The following is a 23,347-nucleotide window of genomic DNA, read 5'->3' as shown; positions in this document are numbered from 1 at the left end:
GAGTGCAGAGAACTCCATATGCAAAGGTCTGTTTTTAATGTAAATGTGAAAAGGGCAAAGGTGAGAAGTAGGAACATGGAAAATATTTAACAATAAATGGGGGTATTAGGTAAAATTGAGGAGCAACATAGGAAGGATAATTGCAATGCCCTTAAATCACATTCCCTATTGGTCTTTTAATTTTTAAAAGCAAACATATTAAAGGTTTCATTTTCTATAGTAAAATGGAAGAGGTTTTACTCTTTTCATTGTACATTTTGGCATACGTACAGCTGCATGTGAACGTGTTGATGTATAGCTTTATTTTAAATGATTTGCTATCTCCTACAAATTACATTGCATTACATTACATTATTGACAATCACACAACCTCATTGTCAGACACACTTGAGATGACAGATGGCTAAAGTGTAAGTCCAAATGACATTTGTTGAAATCTTTAAAAAAAAATCCTATACTTCAGTACTGGTAGAATGATTGATTAGAAACACTGGGTGTGTTGTGTGAGGATGGGTGAATGAGTGGTGGGTATATTGGTAATGAGGTAGGTAGTTGTTGTCAATGCCATGGAGGGTAGGCAGGGTCATCTGTGTGTGTGGCTGTGCAATATTGGGCTCAGATTAGGTTGAGAGTATGTTTGTGGAGTGGGAGTAGGCAGGGTTGTGGAAGGTGCAGGTGTATTGCTGGAAGGGGTTGAGGGAGGTGTGTGACTTGTAGGGTTGTGGTGTTCCACAGTTGGATGGGGCACTTTATTTGGACTTATGTATTGACACATGTACAGACACGCCATGAAACCTTGCATCCTTCTAGGATCACTGAAACAATATCGATGTAAAAAATACAGCACTACAAGAATATCGAGTAAAAAATATAGAATGCAAAAATATCGAACTCCTATCTCCAAACAGGTAAGTACAAAAATATCGAATCAAAAAAATCGTTGTAAAAAATATAGTTAATCAAAATATCGAATTTTTTTAAATGCTTTAAAGTAATTAAAAATTAATTAAATAATAAATATAATTAACTTAAACATACTTTAAATACTTAAATAACCTTAAAAATAATAAATAATTAATGTAAGTAAAAAAAAAACATACACATTGATTTGTTAAAACATATATATACATATATATATGAACGTAATATTAATAAAAAAATTACAATATTTTTACCGTAGGATAGTGGAAAGGGTATCATTTACTATTACCACTCCAGTGAATCAACAGTAGGGAAACCGTTGGATAGCATTGGGGTAAAAATTACTATTCCCACTCCAGTGAGTGCAACAGTAGGGAAAGCGTTCGATAGCGGGAGGGTAAAAATTACTATTCCCACTCCAGAGAGTGCAACAGCAGGGAAAGCGTTGGATAGCCTAGGGGTAAAACTTACTATTCCCACTCCAGAGAGTGCAACAGTAGGGAAAGCGTTGGATAGCATAGGGGTAAAAATTACTATTTCCACTCCAGAGAGTGCAACAATAGGGAAAGCGTTGGATAGCATAGGGGTAAAAATTACTATTCCCACTCCAGAGAGTGCAACAATAGGGAAAGCGTTGGATAGCGTAGGGGTAAAAATTACAATTCCCTATCCAGAGAGTGCAACAGTAGGGAAAGCGTTGGATAGCGGAAGGGTAAAAATTCCTATTCCCACTCCAGAGAGTGCAACAGTAGGGAAAGTAAATACTTCTTATAACAATTAAAAAATATATATATTAATACCAATTACACAATATGTAAAAATTATTACCAATTTAATATAATATAATAACTAATCAATTAAAAATACAAATACAAAATATTTATTATAAATCATTACCTATTAATACAAATCAATTACTAATTTACAATTAATTAATTAGCAATTGAAAAATAATTAAGAATTAATTAATAATAAATACCAATAAATAAATAAAAAAAATTAATTATTTACAAATCAATTACTTCCCACCCTATTCCCCTATAAACCCACAACCCGCTACAGTAAATAAATTAATAAAACTAACATAATTATCAATGAATCAATTAATAAAAATTAATTACCAATTATAATTTAATTAATTACCAATTAAAAATTGATTAACAATTAATTCATGATAAATACCACTAAATAAATTAAAACTTTTAATCAATTATAATTAAATTACTTCCCACCCTATTCCCCTATAAACCCACAACCAGCAACAGAAATAAATTACACAAAAATTAAATACCATAAAATTCATTACTTAAAATAAATATACACTTTTCACAAAAATACTAACATTAAAAAAATCAAAAAAATCGATATTATTAAAAAATCGATATATTTAACATCTATACTATATACTTTGATATTTTGACTGTCTATATTCATGTAAATCGATATTAACTTACCTCAAATTCGATATTTTTGTTGTCTATATTTTGTCCATTCGATATTTAGTCCATTCTATATTTTTAACTCGATATTAATGCAATTATATAATTTTTTACTCGATATTTTGACTATATACCATCCTTCTACTTGACACACAGAGATATTCCAGGTGCATTTTAACAGCTCTAAGAGACATTTCTCAATATTCTAGAAAACATAGGTCTGTGTCCTAATAAACCTTATTACCCATTGCTGGAATGTTTTGAAAATATGCAGGGTCTCCCCAAATAAGAAATATAAATCCACACAGATGGTTTTGGATAATACGAACCGTCCAAGAGGACAGGATTTTCTCAAGCAACCCTCTCCAATCCCAAAATCTTGATGCAACTGGAGAGAAGATATTTCCCACACTTTGCCCAACACCACAATACATTTGTGGTTCTATACAGTAGGCTTGGGGAAGAGGGAATGGGACAGGAAAAAGAAAATGGGACACAATATTATGAAAGGATTAGTCACACATATAGACCGAATCAGCACTGCTGGAGTGTTGACATCTAAAAAGCAAAGAAGAAGCATACTATGTCTATCATTTGGATGCTGAGGTGTTCATTGAAGTGCTGCCTATGATCTGCCTTCAGGCATTCTATGTATTCCAATCTCTTTTTGAAATTGAAAGCTAGCCATTTGTTCTTAGCTGAAATTCAATTAATAAATATCAAGAATACAATAAACTTGCCTACCACTAGAGCTGCCTTCATTCCATTATGAAATAACATTTTGTGCCTGATTTGCATTCATGGTGACGATAGAATGACTGAGCGCGCCAGTGTGTGTTAGAACCACATGTGAAATTTCTAATCCTCATCATATATGTATTATTAATCTTTATTATCAGCATACCATTCAACAATAGGTGTGTTTTAATATGGTTCCATTGGAGTTTGCATTAGTTCATAATCCACACAATTGATTATTTGTGTAGTAAACTGTGCAATAGAGTTCATTATTCAAACAAGTGCAATTGACTTTATAATCCTCATGGATGAATCTTTGTGAAACAAAAAGTATATTCTTGTAAAATACCTCTCAGGTTCCCAGATATCATTGTCACCTTCTCAGAAGAACACATAGCAGGATTCCAATAACAGGTTATGGCTGCAGCAACTATGTATTTTTCTCACTTTCTCACTTCTGTCTTATGGTCCTGGGAAGAGGAGAGGTGCAGTGGCCAGGGTGGCTGACTCTGGGCCACGGGGTCTCACGGTTGGATCCCCGGAGCGGGTGACAGGTTAGACCAGCACCTTGTGACTCTGGGCAATAGCTCGCTTAATCTTCCCGATAACCCCGAGTGCCGGGACACCTCTCCGGAGGTAGAAATGCGCTTTACAAATGCTGGTGTTATTATTATGTTTCTTTGAGCCAGGTTACTTTAACAATAGAGTGCAACTCTGTGTAAACATCAATGAAGAAGGTATCCACATTAATCAAATGAATGTCTTGTACAAAAGCAATATCAAAGAAAACTCACTAATGCATGCATTTTGAATTTCAGATTAAGTCAATTGAGATAAGAAATCTGCATTCCCACTAGCCGGACCAGGTTCAAAATAAACTACAAAATCATCAACAGAAGAGAACAGTGGGGCATATTACCAAGCAATAGCGATAATTATCGCTATTGCTTGGTTAGAGACAAAATTTTACCGCTGAGCTGCGGCGATTTTTATCGCAGATAAACCTTGGTATTACCAAGGTTTATCGCAAATGCGATAAAAAACGGCCACAATGCATGAATATCGCTGAAAAGTCAGCGATATTCATGCATTACCGAGCTAATGCTCTTAGCCATGTTATCCACCTCCCATTGGATAACATGGCTAAGAACTGCTCAGGGCAGGTGTTAGCTTTTGGAGATATTCGCGCTTAGCGCGAATATCTCCAAAAGTTGGTAATAGGAGATATCGATGTTAGCGACTGGAAACAGTCGCTAACATCTTGGCACGCCCACTTTGCATGTCATTAGTGATAAATATCACTGACATGCAAAGTGGGGCCCAAGATGGTCGATATCTCCTACTAGCTGTCGCTAACTGGTGTTAGCGACAGCTAGGTAATAGGGAGATAATTTTATCTCCGCTTTCTTGGCTTCTAAAGCCAAAAAAACAGAGATAAACCCCCTTGATAATATGCCCCAGTGTCCACCTGGTCTGACCAGGAGCTAACATCCCATTTGATTTTAGAAACTGTACGGGGCATATTATCAAGGGGGTTTATCTCCGCTTTTTTGGCTTTAAAAGCCAAGAAAGCGGAGATAAAATTATCTCCCTATTACCAAGCTGTCGCTAACACCAGTTAGTGACAGCTAATAGGAGATATTGCATGTCAGTGATATTTATCACTAATGACATGCAAAGTGGGCGTGCCAAGATGTTAGCTACTGGAAACAGTCGCTAACATCGCTATCTCCTATTACCAACTTTTGGAGATATTCGCGCTAAGCGCGAATATCTCCAAAAGCTAACACCTGCCCTGAGCAGTTCTTCACCATGTTATCCAATGGGAGGTGGATAACATGGCTAAGAGCATTTGCTCGAAAATGCATGAATATCTCTGACTTTTCAGCGATATTCATGCATTGCGGCCGTTTTTTATCGCATTTGCGATAAACCTTGCTAATAGCAAGGTCTATCTGCGATAAAAATCGCCGCTGTGCGGCGATAATTTTTGTCTCTAAACAAGTTAGAGACAAAAATTATCGCTAGTTGTTGGTAATATGCCCCTACATTTCTATTGTCTGTGGAGACCTTTGCTTTGTGTTTAGCTCCCAATATATAATGTCTCCAGTCTGCAAAAGATCACTTTATTGTCAACAATTCTTTATATGTGATGGTATAGTTTAATGCTGTTTGAGATAGAATACACATGTCCAGTTAGGAGCATTGGAATAACATTTTTTCAAAAGAAAAGCTTGACAAGCTTCTTGTGAGCATATGAAATGTACTCCTCATTATAAAGTCTAAAGAGGTCTAAAATTGTTACCATAGTGGTGAATACATCTTCTATAAAAATTGCCAAACCCAAGGAAACATTGAACAGACTCATTATATTTAGGGGTAGGCCATTCACATATTGCTAACACTTTTTCACATCTTTTAGATGCTTGGTGCGCTGACCACAATACCCAAATCTTCTACAATAGTAGTGTGAAATGCACACTTTACATCTTTACAAAAGGTGATATTCTGTTCATCTCGCAAGACAGACTGAACATTTTGTATGTTTGTTTCTGAAAAAACAAAGTCGAAACGTCATTTAAGTCGACCACACAAAACATGTCAAACAACCTTCTTAACACCTTACCAATTAAACACTAGAAAGCTGATGGGGCATTACAAAGTTCAAAGGGTATGATCTGGTACTCCTATAAACCAAACTTAGGGGCCTATTAGGATGACGGGCGGACTTTGTCCGCCCGCCATTCTGTCGGACAACGGGACCACCCGCCATAAGGGCGGGCGTCCCATCCTTGGAATTAGGATGCACCCGCCACAGTGGCAGGTGCATCCCGCATTTTTAAAATTGCGGCGGGCGGTGCTGAAAGCACCGCCCGCCGCAATGCTAAAAAAGCATGTTGTGCATTTCAAAGCACAACATGACAGGCGCCACACGGTGCCTGCCATGTTGCACTTTGAAATGCGGGGGGGTACCATAGGTACCCCCCATGTGCACCCTCCGGAGTCCCAGGGGGCCCGCAACGGGCCCCCGCAGGGAGTCTCCGCATGCCATGCCGCCACGGAAAGGCATTCCCCAAAGCCCATCCTAATATGGCTGGCGGTGTCTGATAGACACCGCCACCATATTAGATATTTTCCACCCTGGTCGCAAGGCGCCCGAGGCGGAAAAGCGGCAGACGGTCTTTCCGCTTTCCGCCGCGGACCTCCCAGCCATCCTAATGTGGAGGGGCATTTCTGTGCGGATGGCGGGTGGATTGCCCCCTCTGAGAAAAACAATACCTAGGCAGTATTTCAATATATCAGACAATATTTAAAAAGACCAACACTGGCTGCAGAACAGTTTCTAAGTCGTAACAATTTTTATTACAATCACATTAAAAAATTATACATGTATCTAGCATAAATTATTAAAACTATACCATCCTTAGAAAGTATATATACATAAAAAATACGTGAACATAAATGAATGAGTTGTGTGTCGTGTTGAGGCCGGCGGTGGTTACCCTTAGTACGGAGGTTAGTCTTCCACTCATCAAGGTCACAGACTACGACCAAATGATAGCCTCCTCTAAGATCCAGCTTAGCAGGCATCTTTCATGTTTGATCAGATCTACGAGAACTGATATCAATGGTAACACTTATCCATTATTTACAGCAATTTGTTGACTGCTTCATAATCAATGCATGTTTTTAATTTACCCCCATTCTTAGCTATGAATAACAGAGGTGAAGAGACCAGGGACTGTTATGGCCTGATAAGCTCATTGGCTAGATTTTTATCAATATAAAATATTCTGTATCAATATAAAAATGTTTTATCTCATAATTTGTGAATTCATGCGTTCAACTAAAGACCATCTCAGCTCCAGGCCCTAAATCAATCTTGCAATAATAATGCCTCTGTAGAGGCTAATCATTTGCTTTCCTCTTATCATACACAGTCTGAAGGCTTTTTTCAAAACACAAGGGTTGAGGTAAAGCAAAAACAGCACCTGCTTCCACTGTGGCTCAAATGTTATGGTGATGGTGCTCAGGAGACCAAGGAACACAACCCTGTCTGTTCCTTCATGGGCAAAGCCCAAAATATACAATAGAAAATGTGGAATCAGCACCCATCTGTGAAATGTTTTTTTTGACAGTCTATGATATCTTCAATGTCTATGACAAATAAGATCTTGTAATAAGTAGGTCCGGACTGATGTAAGGTTGCTTATTCAAATCTTTATTGTGGTAATCCAAGACAGGAAAAAATCCAAGAACACATGTGGATTTCACTTCTTAGCCGACGCGTTTCGTCTCAAAATTGAGACTTCTTCAGGGCTAAGGATGAAACATACAATGATTACACACTTTTAAACTTGTACATACATATTTTATGAAAACAACAGTTAAAAACAAAACAAATCTAAGGGTGTTTTTAGCCATCTGAGTCTGTCCAAATTGGCTAACACCAGGACCAGTTATCTTAAAATTTTGGAAGGAAGCACACATTTAATCATGAGAAAATAGTTTTGATACAATACGAAAAAGTGTCCTATTTGTTACATGTAGCCACAGTGGGCAGCCTATGGAAGAGTCCAGATTTAGAGCATTGTTAGAATAAATTAATACACAAATGGCCATTAAGTAAAAAGCCCCAGGATACATGAATAAGTGCATACCTCAAACATCTGTATTCGCCAATAAGCAATGCAGCAAAGTAAGGTTCCTTGAGAGTAGCAGGTTATCATGATTTCTGAAGAGACACATAAAATATATTTCATTTAACGGTAATAGATGTACCGTTAATTCTACTTTTGCCAAACCCTAAAATTATGTATTGAAAGAACATACTGCTAAACATTGGTATCACCTGACTGCATGGAAGTGTTGACTCTCATAAAGAGAGTAAAGGTCTGGAATTTCATCATATATTGTTTGTTTTGAAATTACATCGCACATAAAAATGTTCTTAAAATATGAACTCATAGTGGTTTATTCATAATTTCAGCCTACTGTTACTAGACGTGGCCTATTATTTTATACATTGATGGTTATGGAAAGATTTCTTAAATGTTCCTCAAAAAATTCTTAATACATATAAAGTAAACGACTTATCATATTGTCTTTTACCTCTTAATCTGGAGAAAGTATCATGCTAAATATTCAAGGGGCAGCGGTAACTTTGCCAGCAGCAAATTTGCGATCCTCGCTCTCAGTCATACAAAAAATAATAAAATGTAACATGCACAACTTTGAAAGCTTTGAGAAGGAAGCAAAAATCCTATGGGAAAAAAGCACAGTGACTCAGATCGACAACATAAGACAATGGGAGCTATTCACCAACAGCCTTGGGCCTGCATATACAGGAAAAAAATAACAACTGAAGCTCAACAGCAAAAAGGCCCCTCACTGAACACTCATAGTGTAGAAGTCCATGGCCTGTCAACAAAGCAAAAAAACTACTTAATGCTCCTCAAGAGAAACATCAACAAACTACTGCGTAGCCTATGCCAAGCCAGGCCAGACAAGGCTGCTCAAAAGGAATGACACAATTTTTAAATCACCAAAAAGAAATGTATCTGGCATTTAAAAAGGGAAGCGGAAGAAGAGTTATGGGTCAAGCTGCTCCATGATGTGAAAGGAAGCAACAGCGGAAGATTCTGGTGAACGGTGAACAGCCTTCAGAATCCAAGAAGACCTAGTATTAATTCTCATTTAACTGAAGAAGCTTGGGCTAATTACCTTTGGCATCAATTTAACAAAGCACCAAGGGACATAACAACGGTGCCATCTGAACCCAATAGAAACACATTCAATTGGGCCTTATCGTCGGAGCCAACCAATTTGGCCTTCACAGAAAAACGAATTATAAGAAGGTTAGCGAAAGGCAAGAAAGAGGGGGCACCCGGTCCTAACGGTATCCCACCCATTCTGTATAAGCGAAACCCGGAATACAGGGCAGTGGCCTTAATACCTCTATATAAACAGATCCTAGAATTGGAGGTCATCCCGAATCATGGAAGGGTTCAATAATAGCCCCCATACACAAGAAAGGCAGTATAAATGAAGTAAAAAACTACAGACTCATGGCCTTAATAGATAATGATGCTTAATATTATGCTGGCCTTTTACTAGAAGAGCTTACAGAATGAGTGGATGAAAATGCAGTGATTCCCATCATCCAGACAGGTTTCTGCAAACATATGGGAACAATGACAAATATCGATGTCGCTAAATTGGCCAATAGCCCCCTTTATGTATGCTTCATTGATTTCACCTCCGCCTTTGACAACATCAACAGAAATACACAATGGGAGAAGCTGTCCAATAGAAAAATTCTACCAATTTTACTATCGCAGCTGATGCTACTACATACGGACACGTGCATGCAAATCAAGATGGGATCAGGCGATAGCTTGTTAACATCTTCATGTCGGACCTCTCACCCAAGTTAGATGACTGCAACTCTCATGCCCCTAACCTAGGAGGCTTAAATCTCTTGAACTTGATGTATGCGGATGACATTGTGCTAATCAGCCAAATGCTAATAGGGTTACAACATCTAATCGATACAACTTATAAGTATTCAGTAACGAATGGCCTAGGCATAAACCTCTCCAAAACAAAAGCAATGAGAATGAATGCTAAGAAGTCAACGCCCAGGATCCTCTGGCAACTGGGAGGATCATTACTGTAAATTGTGGACGAATACAGATACTTGGGCATAATAGTTGATAGCAAAGGGACATTCCAACCACAGAAACAATTGGCAGTAAGGAGAGGAATTACAACAGCAGTGGCACTGAGGAATATTAAAATGAAAACAGCTGGTCGTAGCTTCACCCCTCTACTTCAGGTGATTCAAGCTAAACTTATACCTGCCATCACCTACGGAAGTGAATGCTTAAGAGGCAGTGATGCACGGATACTGGACAACATAGTAGCCAGGGCAATGCAAATGATATTTAAACTATCTAAGTATACATCCAGGGCACAAATAAGGCTTGAATTTGGCCTGAGGAACCAAGGAATAGCAAGAATAAGTGCATATACCAAATGTTGGCATAAAATACAGGGAGCTGAAGTAACAACACTGGATCACCATCTCTGGCAGGAGCTAGAAAGGAACAACGGGTGTGCAGCCACAAGCTATCTAAAGCATTCAATAGACACAATGGAACTACATGATCTTTGGGAAAGCACTGGATCGCACAACACATTTAAACAACTGGTAAATAAATCAGTAAGGATCATCTTGCAAGCAGAGGACAAAGCAACGCTAACCAACAGGGCCCATGGCTGGATTGTCATTCAAAGCTACACCAGCAGTTTTCATCAAAGTTACCTAAGTGTTGGCCTGACACGTATTATTGAAGGAGAAGTTCCTACGACTAAGGCTGGGCATCCTTCCATCACCATACCATTTGCCCCTGTGGAAAAGCCCTCAAACGATAACTAACTGTCGCCTATGTGGGGTCTCAAAAGAGGACATCCTTCATTTAACATGTATCTGCAAGGAACTTGACAAGGAGCGCAGATCCCACTTAAAACCTGTCTTAAAGGAAATAGGAATAAGAACATGCAGGCAGGTGGTTAAAGCATGCTTCGACGGCAAAAGCATTCATCTAGCGTGTTACCTTGTTAAATTTCTGTATAAAGCGGAAAAAAGCTGAATTCTAGTAGGGAGTTATTGGACAAAGACATCTCATGCCGTACTTAAACATTCATTGCATTCTGGCAACAAACAAGGACTAATTACCTCTATGTTAAAACATATAAATGCAAAACGTCGGACTCTTCCATCTTCTATTTTGCTTTGAAGGAGGCTCATGAAATGAAACACACTACTCCACAATCTAAGCACTGACCTCTGACAACCCGGCTGTGCCACATTCTTTTTAGACACGTTCGTATTTCTGAAACTGTCTTTCTCCTGTCGTTAGATGTACTTTATGGAGGCAGTGTTCAACCTGGCAGTGCCCATTCTATTATAATACTCCATATCGATTTTTAAAAATGCACATTCGAAACTGTTTTTTTTCTGTTGTCACATGGACTTTACAGAGGCAACGTTTTCAGGTAACCATGCTACCAAAGGTATTATAAAAAGTTTAATTACAGTGTGCCACTGTTGATTGGTTACTATGTCACAAAATTGATGAAGCTGATTGCAACTAGTCAACACATTCTTCGGGGAGGGGGGGGCCTTCTTACTACCGCGCTAGCCCGGTCATGTTTCTCAAAGCCAACTTTACAGAAACTTGCACTGCCATAGGAACTTGCAGGAGAATGGACTCCAAATTCGACATTTTGCACTTCATCACAACTCCTTTTGCACTTTGCTGCATGCACTAAATGCCAATATTTATACTCCTCTCGTATCTTTTGAGAATCATTGTAATTATTCAAACTTTTTTAACTAACTCTCCTTATAATAAGAGATGTTTTATGCACTTTTTTCATGTAATCCAACAATGCTGCTGACTGAAATGTTTTTTTATTAGTTAAGCATTCTTATATGTGTCGTTTGATGTAGCTGATTGCTATGGTTTTTATTAACTAAGCCAAAAAGATTATTATAATTATTATTATATGAGAAACTGAGTACTTCATGGTATTACTATCCAAGTTAAAACTAGCTTAATTACTTCACTCAACCAGGCAGCTTTAACAGTGATATTTTTTAAACTGTGAGGTAGCTACTATTACATTCTTAAAAACCTTGGGGCAGATTTATAAGCCCCCTGCGCCACCAGTACGTCACTTTTTGTGACGTACTGGTGGCGCATGTTACTGCTCCATATTTACAAGAACACAAAAAGCCACCCTGCGTGGTTTTTCCTGTCCTTGTAAATATGGCCCCTTTACACAGAGCTCTTTGCTTGAAAGGGGCAATCCATGGGTGTAACTGTGGGTTTTCCCACTCAACACCCATGGAACAAGAGACACATTTCCAGATTTACGAGGAATCGAAAATCTGGAAATGTGTCTGAATACTGAGCCACCCTAGGGGTGGCGTAGCAAGGCGCAATGAGGAGAAATGTTTTTCTTTCTTCTCGTTATTTCCTCTTTCAATGCATGCTGCATTCTACAGCATGCATTGAAAGAGGAAAATGCCTATAGATTGTTTTTGTGCAGGAAGGTGCCCCTTCCTGCACAAAAACAATCTCCCCATGATGCAGGCATCCTTGGTGCAAGCGAGCCTGCGCCCGTGCATGGCATCAGTTTGTGCGCCAGTGCAGGGGAGTGCACAGGAATGGAACATACTATTGTATATATGTTGCATCCCCGTGCTTTAGAAGTGCTGCAGCGTGGCGCAGCCAAAGGGCTTGCACTGCCACGCTGCGGCACTGCCTTGTAAATCTGCCCCCTGTGTTTGCTTTGACAATCATTTACAAAATATCTGGATTTACCTCAATACACAGTATTTGGAGCATGTCTTCTTTTCTTTTCCTCTTTAAAGTGAACATTTAGCACAATATTGTTGCATGAGCTCTGAAACTTTAGTGTTTCTATTCTCTTCATTTTTAGAATGTACTCGAAAAATGTTAGTATCATTCATATTTTTCTGAGAATGTTGTTCAGCTAAACGCTGATCTAACTGTACAACCAAATCAAGAGCTTCCCTTACTCATTGGCAGATTCACCACAAGTGCAGTACATCTTGTAGTTCACTTCATACACACTGCTAAAATAAAGAGGATCTCTGATCCTCAGACCACGCAGTTTCATTCACTAGATTGTTAAAGACACTGATGCAACTTCCTAAAATCTTGGTGGCCTTATTTTAAATTACACAACTGGTTTTCCAGAAAATTAGCATATGGTTTCCTATGAAACAGCTTTTTTGCAGACAGCAGAGAAATTCTATAGTAAGATATCAATATTTTTAATATTGGAATACTCAAATTAGCTTTTTTTGGCTAAAGTAAGAAAAATAAAGGGTGCCTTCAATTTTTGATCTGGAAATATCATAAATTAGCAAAGAAAAAACAACTGACCCAGCGTAAGGAACAATGCAAACGGTGCAGAGATAGAATATCGATTAAACATATCGACTTGCACAAATATCAAGTTGCAAATATCGTTGGTCAGACATATCGACATACAGATTCTCATGGTCAAGAATATCGATTTTAGGTAGGTAATAGCGATGTTAAAAAGTTGTTAAAAATATCATCTGTTCATTAATGTTATGTATTTTAGTATTTTTGTTTACATGTATGTGTTGTATGCTTTTGTATAAGAATTGTTTGTATTTTTAATATATGTGTTGACTTTTTTGTAGTTATTCATTTTTTTATTTGAATTTTGCATTTTTAGTTCTGGAGCAGGATGTGGGTTTATAGGGGAATAGGGTGGGAAATAATGTATTTATATTAAATTGATTTATTATTTTGTATTTATTAATATTTGATTAATTGAGATGTTATAGTGTTAAATGTGTAGAGTAATTTATTCTTAACTAAATAATAATTGGTTATTAAATAATTTAAATCAATTAATTGTTTTTTTTTCTTCTTTTTTTTGTGTCCTCATATTCGCCCTTGGAGACCATATAGTAACAGACAAATATGGGAGATGACAGGAACACTGACCCAGATATACTGGGGGGGGTAATAGCGATTTCTATCGGGGTACCCCACAGTGCTTAGCGTCAACCTCTATTCGTCACATGGTACCATCTAGGCTAACATGCTGCTATATAATACCCAATTCGTAACCGAAATCACCCTGATAGGGTATGTATAACCAAAGGAGGGAACCCTTCCAAGCAGCGTAATCATAGGAGATGGGGAAAAAAAAAAAAACATGCTATTATATTCCATGATTACCAATTCAGTAGTAGCCAAAATCTTCTTTTATTTGTGTTCCCAGCTCTGATCATATCTAATTTTGAAGTCTGCAGCATAGAAGCACGCCAATCTGTTAGAAGTGGTGGTGTCTTATCTTTCCAACGTTTACATATTTCTCTTCTAGCCAACAGACAGGCATAGAAAACCAATTTTTTGCCCATGCCACTAAGCTCTGGGAAAATACCAAAGAAGACTAACATTGGGCAGGGACTAACTTGAGACGCTACAGCTAAGGAGAGGGAGACACAAATCTCATTCCAATATGATGCTAGGAATGGACACTCGAGAAACATATGTACATCTGATGCGGCTACCAGACCACATCTGGGGCAAGCAACCAGAGCGTTATTTGGAAATTTTGATAACCGTAGTGGAGAATAATATGCCCTGTGTACTGTAAACAGGTGGTTGCGACAAAGCCATGCTGGTTTCACAATATCCCCCAGAACTTTAAACGATTCTAGCCACAAGCTCTCCGTATCGGTATTAGTGATATATGTGTCCCAGAGCGAGTGGGGGAGCAAAAATTCACCATCAGACTCTTCTATCATAAGATTATACCAAAATGTGATCTCTTTCTTAAAGGGTAATTTATCTATCAGATGGGATACCAGCTCGCTCTCAGCACCTATTTTAAATCTGCCCCTGCCCTGATTTTGAACGTGTGCCCAGCTCTGAATTTGAAGGTATTTAAATCTTGAGAAACACGTGCCTATTATTGAACTCAAAGCCTCCCATGAAAGTAACGTGCCGTCGACAAATAGGTCCCCCCAGGATGCAAGACCCGCCTCTCTAACTGGCAGAGCTAGACTATCCAAGAGCCAAGAGGGGGAGCCCGGAGAATCCCAAAGTGGAGCCCTACTGTGGTAGTAGTCAAGTCTGAGTGCACGCCTAAAATTACTCCATGTTCTAGCTAGATCCCTGAGTACCTTAAGCTTGACTTTTTTGAAATATTTGGGATCACCAAACTTTAACAAAAAATTCACAGGCCTAACTTTTTCCCCTTTAAGAAGAGCTGAAAATAGTCTCCCACACCCAGTGCAACTAGGGGTCTTTAAAAGCATCCTGACATGGGAGAGTTGAAAGGCCCATCCATAATACTGCAGGTCTGGTGCCGCAAGGCCCCCTTTTTCTCTACGACGTCTTATCTTCTTCCAGGCCAATCTGGGTGTATGACAGTTCCATATAAATGTGATTATTTCAGCCTGTAATTTAGCAATCATGGAAGGATCAAAAAAAAGAGGGATAGTGTTAAACAAGAACATAATCTTAGGTAAAATAGTCATTTTAACCAGGTTAGACCTGCCCAACAGGGAGATAGGGAGAGCTGACCATGTTTTCATCAACCTACGACACTCCTTAGCCACAATGGCAAAATTTAAGGGGACAATCTTATTAATATCCGCATAGATATTTAAACCCAGATACCTCAGAGTAGAACTAGGCTGTGCCCCTGCCACCGGCACAGGATGATTCCAAACCATGATGTCGGTTTTAGAAGCATTGACTTCATAGCCGGATACTGCCCCAAACTCTTCTGCAATGGCTATCGCTGTTGGAAACGCCGAACTCAACTCGGATGAGAAAATGAGAACATCATCCGCATATAATGCGACTTTCCGCTCCCACCCTTCAAAAATAAAAAGTTTTATGTTGGGGTTATCACGAATTAATTGGGCAAAAGGTTCTATATATAAATCAAACAAAAGAGGGGAAAGGGGACACCCTTGACGGGTTCCACGTGTAATACTAAATGGCTCTGTTAGTTCCCCGTTAACCAATAGTGAGGCGGTAGGGTTTTTATATAAAAGTTTTACAGCTCGCCTAAAATTATCCCCTAGGTTAAACTTTCCCAAGACCTCCGATAGGTACACCCAATTTACCCTATCGAAGACCTTGGTGGCATCAAGCGTGAGGACTGCCAGAGGAAGAGATGTGATCGTAGCCATGTCTATTGCGCCAATGAGGTCGTAGGTCAGCTCATATAGCTGCCGGTCCTTTACAAATCCCTTCTGGTTCAAATGCAAGATGTTATTTGCCACCGCTCCGAGTCTATTTGCCAACACAGATGCAAAGATCTTATAATCCGTGTTAAGAATTGAAATCGGCCTATATGACCCACAGTTAGTTGCTGACTTGCCCGGCTTTAGGATCAGAGTGATGGAGGCCTTATTCCAGGACATGGGGGGCAAAACCCCTTCCAACAGAATGTGGTTAAACAGATCCGTTAAATAGGGAAGGATTGTTGAACAAATTGATTTGTAGATTTCAGATGGTAACCCATCGGGTCCTGAAGCCCTACCTTTTTTGCTATTAAGAACGGCCGACCGAACTTCCTCCAATGAAAAAGGGCATTCCAGAGCGTTTCTTTGTTCTGGCGATAAGGCAGGAAGGGAAATCCCTGACAGCCATTCTATTGCTTGATTTGGTAGTACATTCTTATCTTCACGATATATTTCGCTGAAAAAGCTCCTGAAAGCCCCACTAATTCCCTCATCAGTAGAGTGAATTACACCATCCTTACTAATGGCACTAATATTTTTTCGGACCCTGTCTGTCTTCGCCTTCCATGCCAGGAGCTTACCCGCCCCTTCCCCATATTCAAAGTGAGCCAATTTGCTGGCCTCCCATCTCTCCATTACCCGCACATTCAAGACTGAGGAAAGATCTCCTTTTAAAACCGTTAACTTATCCTGCAGAGATTCTAATGTGGCTCCAGATGCTACTGAGTACCTGTCGATTTCTGCTTGAACTCCCTCAATCTCCAATTCAAGTGAGGCTACTGATTCCCTGTATACCTTATTTTTATATGCAGATTTGTTAGTTAAATACCCCCTTAATGTAGATTTAAACGCATCCCATGTGATGCCAGGTGGGGCTGAACCCTGATTAATCTCCCAAAAAAACGTAACTTCCTGATTTAGTGCATCTATAATATCAGATGAGGCAAGAATTGATCTATCGAAGGACCAGTTTCTCAGAGAGGCCCTGGACATGACCTCGAACTCAAAAAGGATGGCTGTATGGCCAGAGAGATGGAAGGGTAAATGACACACTGATTTAACCTGTTTGACCAGAATATGGCTAATCAAAATAAAATCAATACGAGACTGATGGTGAAATCTATAATTCCTGAAAGTGACCCCCCTTTGAGACCCATTAAGTGTCCGCCATATGTCGATGTAGTTTAATGCTTTCATTTTGTCTAACAAAAAAGTCCTAGTTTTAGATAAAGTTTTGGCCCTATTGGAAGGTGACTTATCCAGCACAGGGTCAAGAACTACATTGTAATCACCTGCCAGGATAACCGGCTCTGGGAATAGATATAGTTGTGAGAACAATGTGGATAGAGCTGAAGGGTCATCCTGATTCGGGCCATAGTATCCTACTATAGTAAGTGGCGAACCTGAGATAATAACTGAGGCTATGGCCCATCGGCCGTAAGGGTCCACCTGCTTAGAAACCAACCTCGCCCTAATAGATTTTTTAAAAAGGATGGCCACACCCCTAATATGTGATGATTGTGATGTAACAACCTCAAAGTCGATCCACCTATTTTTACTCAACAGATTTAGAATTTCGACTTCTGCCAAATGTGTCTCCTGGAGCACTATTATTTGCGCTGCCGAGTCTCGTAAATATTGCATTATATTATTTATTTTTGGACAAGTTCGAAGACCATTAATGTTCCAGGACAAAATACGGAGTTTATTCATTGTGTTGGCGTTCCCACCCGAGCAACAAAATCATACGAACCAGTAGCCAATAATGCCATACTCCCATATAAAAGTTATGTAATAGCTTACAACTGTCTTTCACCTTTCGAAAATGTTTTTGAGGACGATATAGAGGACATTTTTTACATTTTCTACCCCCCCTGAACCCCCTCCCAACCCCCCTCCCTCGGGAAACCCCCACTCTATCTAGAAAACCAGAGAGATAGCACCCTACTATGGACGCCCACTGACACCTACCATGAACTCCAGGGGCTTAGAGAGACAAACCAAGGTTTTAGAGCCCTAAAACATAATATTCTACACTAAATGAAATTGCCCCCCCCCAAAATGTGACCCTTAAGTTAGAGCGGCCACCAAGCCTATCCCTGTGCGAGACAGAATGTGATGACCAGTACTAGGCCCAACATTTTTTTTTCTTTCTTTTTTTTCCCCCTTTTCTACTGCCCCTCACCTTTTTTTTTTTTCCTTTAAACTCCTTCTTTCCCTTTCTCTCCTCTATTTTTGTTGAACTATGTATGGTATCTTTTTTTGTTTAGACATTTTTGCCCATCACCGTTTTATTTTCATAATTTCCCACTCTATCATAGAATAAGTATTAGTACATCAGTCAAAACTAGAAAGAGAGAGAACAAAAATATCACTCAAGACCCTGCAGGGTAAATATACAGAAGCCCAAGCTACTTAGCAGGTCCAGGCCCCCTACCCATGGTCAGCAGCAACTCATCTGCAGCCTGCACTGATCTTATATTGTGCATAGCATTCTTGTACATAACTCTTAATGCTGCTGGAAATACCAACTGAGCAACAGCCCCATAGCTTCTAAAGGCCTCCAATCTCCTGCCTAGCTCCCATTGTTTATTAAGTATGGTTCTAGATAAATCTGATCTGATCTGAAAATTGAACCCTTTAGCGTTTATGACCTTCTGTTTCAACGCAATATTCAAGATGGATTCTTTGAGAGAGTAGGTAAGAAAGTTTACCAGAACCTTCCTAGGTTTTATCCTCTGGGGGTTCCTTCGGAACGGCTCTCTATGAATACGCTGAATATCGAGGGCTATTTCCTGTTCGGTCAGGTCTAGTCGCAGTGCTTCCTTTAGCAAAGAGACCACAAATTGCTTGATATCTGATCCCTCTTTCTCCTCTGGAATATTCAGGATACGCAAATTGTTCCTCCGGGCATTATTTTCTAATATTTCCATCCTATCAGATAGACTCTGATTTTCTTGTCTAAGGCACGCTATTTCCGTCTTTGTAGCGTCTATATTCATGGTCACTTCTGTAACCTTATCCTCGAGGACTTCTGTCCTAGTGGTAAGGGTGCCAAGCTTATTGTCAAGGGATTCACAGAAACAGCGTATTTCCGCTTGGTTTGATGCAGAGGTCTCAAAGCCCTTTTTAATGTCTGCGGCCAAAGTTGAAAACATTGCCTGAAAGGAAACCTGAAGTGTGGTGACCAAATCCGTATTTGAGGCATAGGATGCGTCGTGGTTAGAGTCCGCACCTCCCCCAGCCATTCGACCTACTGTTGCACCAGCTCCCTGGATGACTGACTGCAAACTCGACCCAGACGCGACGATAGGAGGGGCAAAAGGGAGTGGAGGAGCCAATGGAGGAGCCAAAACCAGAGAAAAAGGTGCTGACAACGCCAAATCACTCAGAACATGACAACCCACGAACTCAGTTTGGCACGTCTCTTCTAACCTTGGGGAGGTCTCATAATCCACACTACTGTTATTGTCTTGATTGTCACTAATGGCGTGATTACTGGCTTTTTCACTACTGACAGTGGCATTGTTATTATTGCTATTATCATTATCATTGTCATTGGGCCTCTCCCCGCCTTTTAGTGAGAGATTAGGTATGGAAACATCCAGACTCTCCATGTTCTCCATAGATGATTTTTCAACTTCGTTAGTGGCCATCTGTGCTTTCGGCGTAGGATCACCTACTACCTGACCCTGTGAACCCGCGGGGGTATTGTCACTCAACACTAACATTTGAGGCACCACCTTAAAATAGGATCGCAGTGAGGGAGTTATTTTTGATACAGGAGCAGAATTCTTCCCTTTACTCTTTTTTGCTGGCTTAGGGGTATATGCCCGCTTCGCTTTAACATGCCCTGTTAAATATGTAGACAGTTTTTTACTATCCGCGCTAATGCTGGTATTAACGCCTGCAGGCGACTTTAAAGTCGACTCCCCCTCTTTTGAAAAATCAATGTCATTGACGTACTCGTCAGCAGTAGCAACCATACATTTCCCTTTCCCTTTTCCTCTCGTGCCCCCTCTCCCTTTTCCTCTACCCCTCCAAGGGATCCCTCCAGATGCTGCTGTGTTGCCAACTGCTTTCTCCACACCTTCCAAGCCTCCCACTTCTACCCCGTTACCACCGGTATTGCTCTAGTGTTGATGCAGCTTCTCTTCCTCCAGGGCTTCTCCCTCCTCACCCAGCACCTCCCGTACAGTGGCAGCAACAGGCGTAGGAGCAGCCAGACAGCGCCGTTTGAGCAGGGCTCCCCGAATGCGGTGACCCCTTCTGAGATCCAGGGCGGCCAATGACCAGATCCACCCCCTTGCCGGGAAAAGCAGGGGCTTCTGTGCAGAAAGGTTAGCTGTCTTAGCACGTACAGGCTCCTGTAAACACTCGCCCGCTGCCGCCTCCGCAGGCTTTACAGGCTCCTCCCCCAAACACATTAAGAGCGAGTGTATGGTGGGGAAACGCTTGGAAGAAAAGAAGAAAAAAACACTAATCTGCTTAATCCACCTAATCTCTATTGTGGCACAAAGACTGCAGCGGGGTATCGGAAAGTCATGCCGAGTTTCAAAGTATGCAGAATTCCGCTAAGAAAGGTCCCGATATCGGCGGTTGTGGGAGCCCATAAGCAGAGCACCGCTGCGGCTCAACCTGCCGCCGCCATGTTTTCCCAAATCAATTAATTGTTAAGTAATTATGGTAATTGTGTAATTAATTTTAGGCGTTTGGCCTGGTGGTTATAAGAGTAAAGAGTGGGAAGTAATTTGTATTGAATTAATTAATATATAGTTGTTAATTGATGTTAATAATTTGATATGTGTTTTGGGTAATTGTTTAATTTTTGTCTGTTGTTTTTACTTTTAAAGGGGTAATAGGTGGGTATTAAATACATTTTAATTACTTTATTATTAGTTGTCATTAATAATAGTATTTAAATTATAAATACGTTTTAATTGTGTTTCAGTATTCTATAGTTTAGTTTAGGTGTGTGTTGTGGATATCACGGGTTAAAATTTATGTAGTCAATTAATGTTTATTAGTTTTTTTTTTATTTATTAATTAGAAGTATTTTGTTACTGGTGTGGTGTTATAGGGTAGGAAACACAATAAATACATGTATGTATTAATTTATTTGTTTGTAAATATCTTTTAGTTTAAAATAATTTTATTTTAGAAATCTATTTATTTTTGTCATAAAATCATAAAAGCATAGTTAAAAAAATAAAATACATATACGATTAGATTTTACAAAATAATTTACACAGTTAAAAAGGGATGCGGTTAAATATAGTCACAGTTATTTCAGATTTCATTTCAATTAAGGTGGATGAAGTGCAATATTCAAATAAATATTATTTTACTACATTTCACTATACCTTATCAAAAAGAGTCATGTCTAGTTTGTGCTCTGTATGTCACAACCTAGGTTTTTATCCTGGCATAAAAAACTACCCATAAAAAAGACGTCATTCTATAGCACATCTTCAATGTTGATAATGATTCTAAATACAGGGTGACATTGAGCAAAAGACATGTGTTTAATGAGTGATAAGACATACCTCTTTCCATATTTTGTATAAAATTTACTAAATAGCACCATATGCATTGTATTCTGGGGCATGTTATCGTTACAAGGGAAATTACTCAAATCTGGAGACCTATTGTTCATATCAGGCAAAGTGAGTAATCTATGGACTATATCTAGTCTTAAATGTGTCAGAGCGAACCTATGGTGAACATTTAAAACAAATTTAAGATATGGCTGGATAGTAAAAGTTGTTAAAAGCAATTGTTTTTAGGACGCTGGGTTTAGAAAGTTCAGTCGTCAATTTAAGAGCTTCCAAGTAAGCCATTGCTTCCTATTTCAGCGATTTTCTACTGATAATACCCAGTATTTCAGGTTTCTCAAAATACTCAGGGCGAGCCATGTCACTAAAGAACCTTTCATCATATGCCTTCCATGGAATATGTGAATAAAATTACGATTTTAAACTGTAACAAATTATTGCTGTATTGCATTCTGTATGATCAGAAGTCCACATTTTTTGCCATAACAATATTAGTTCTATCTTAATCATGTCTTCTACAAAGGGAGCACCAAGTTCTGAGTTGGTTACATATTCCGACGTTCTTTTGGGGATCACTATTAGGTATCTAATAAAGTTGTTTTCTATACCTTGTGCACCTTCACACTTCTTATATCCCCATATGGCCGCCCCTTATAATGCTGTGATGAAGCACTTTGCTTTATATATTTTCAGGATATTCTCAGGGGGGTGAGGAACAATTGACCTATATTTTTTAGGCCGTATCATTATCACAATGTTTATGTGATGAATACGTCACACCACTCTGTCCGTTGTCCACTACCCTCACAAATCCTCAATGGTCACTCACATTCCCTTCCCTTTCTTTTTTTTCCCATAACCTGAGCACCACAATGTGTAAATATTTGTATATATACTGAGAAATGTAAGTAACTGGGTGCTATTTACTACAAAAGCAAAATAGATTGGGGATTTATTCCACGAAAGGAACTTGGTACTTTCTTTACCAGCTGGTTGGACCTCCCTTTTGAGTCAACATAAACTGTCCAGTGCAGACAGAAAATGGAATCTATTTGAAGTTTGTATGCTGTAAATTAGGACCCTCAGTCTCTGGTCTGCACTAATGAGAGGTCTTAAGTTGTTCCTCGGATGTGGAGAACTGTAAAACTAGCCCAGGGGTCAAATTGTGATCCCATTACTGTCATTATTAATGTACCCCGTTCTGTGGAAAACTGCCTCGACCATCTCCGGTGAACCAAAGGACAAAACCATGCACAATACCATGCAATCGACAGTCTGTTCTTTCTTGCCCTTCCCTACCCATTGTACTCTCCTTGCCATCTTGAAATTATCAAATAGGTGGTCAGTTAGGCCCAATCTCATGCCCAGCCAGTTAAGAGTCCAAGCTGTATCCTTACTGCTACCTCTTGTTAATTTGAATGTATATATATATATTTACGCAACAATTTAATGCCATAGAATTATCTACCTCACGTGTGTTACCTTTAAATTATATAATATGTACGTTAATCCTTGACCTACCTCCTAATATATAGCGCTCACGTTAAGGTATATAGATATATTGGTATCACCTCCTTATTGCTGCTTAGTACCTACCTCATATTTTTTATTTTCAAACTGTTTTCTAGTTTTGTTAATTGTTTACCTACCTCTGAATGTAAAGCGCTCTGATACCCACGGGTCATGTTCACGCTATACAAAACATTAAATAAATAAATAAATAAATAAGAGATTTATTTCTTAAAGAGGTCCAACTTTCTTTACTATTTGGGGTTAATGGAGGAATGTTTGACTTCCACGTAAGGGGCCGCTGGTGGTGGAAGATCCAGGCGATCTGTTATATGTTCTATATG

Source organism: Lissotriton helveticus, chromosome 6 (genome assembly GCF_964261635.1).
Source record: "Lissotriton helveticus chromosome 6, aLisHel1.1, whole genome shotgun sequence".
Taxonomy (NCBI): Eukaryota; Metazoa; Chordata; class Amphibia; order Caudata; family Salamandridae; genus Lissotriton; species Lissotriton helveticus.
The sequence above is the reverse complement of the archived record's forward strand: the minus strand, read 5'-3'. Positions refer to the sequence as shown.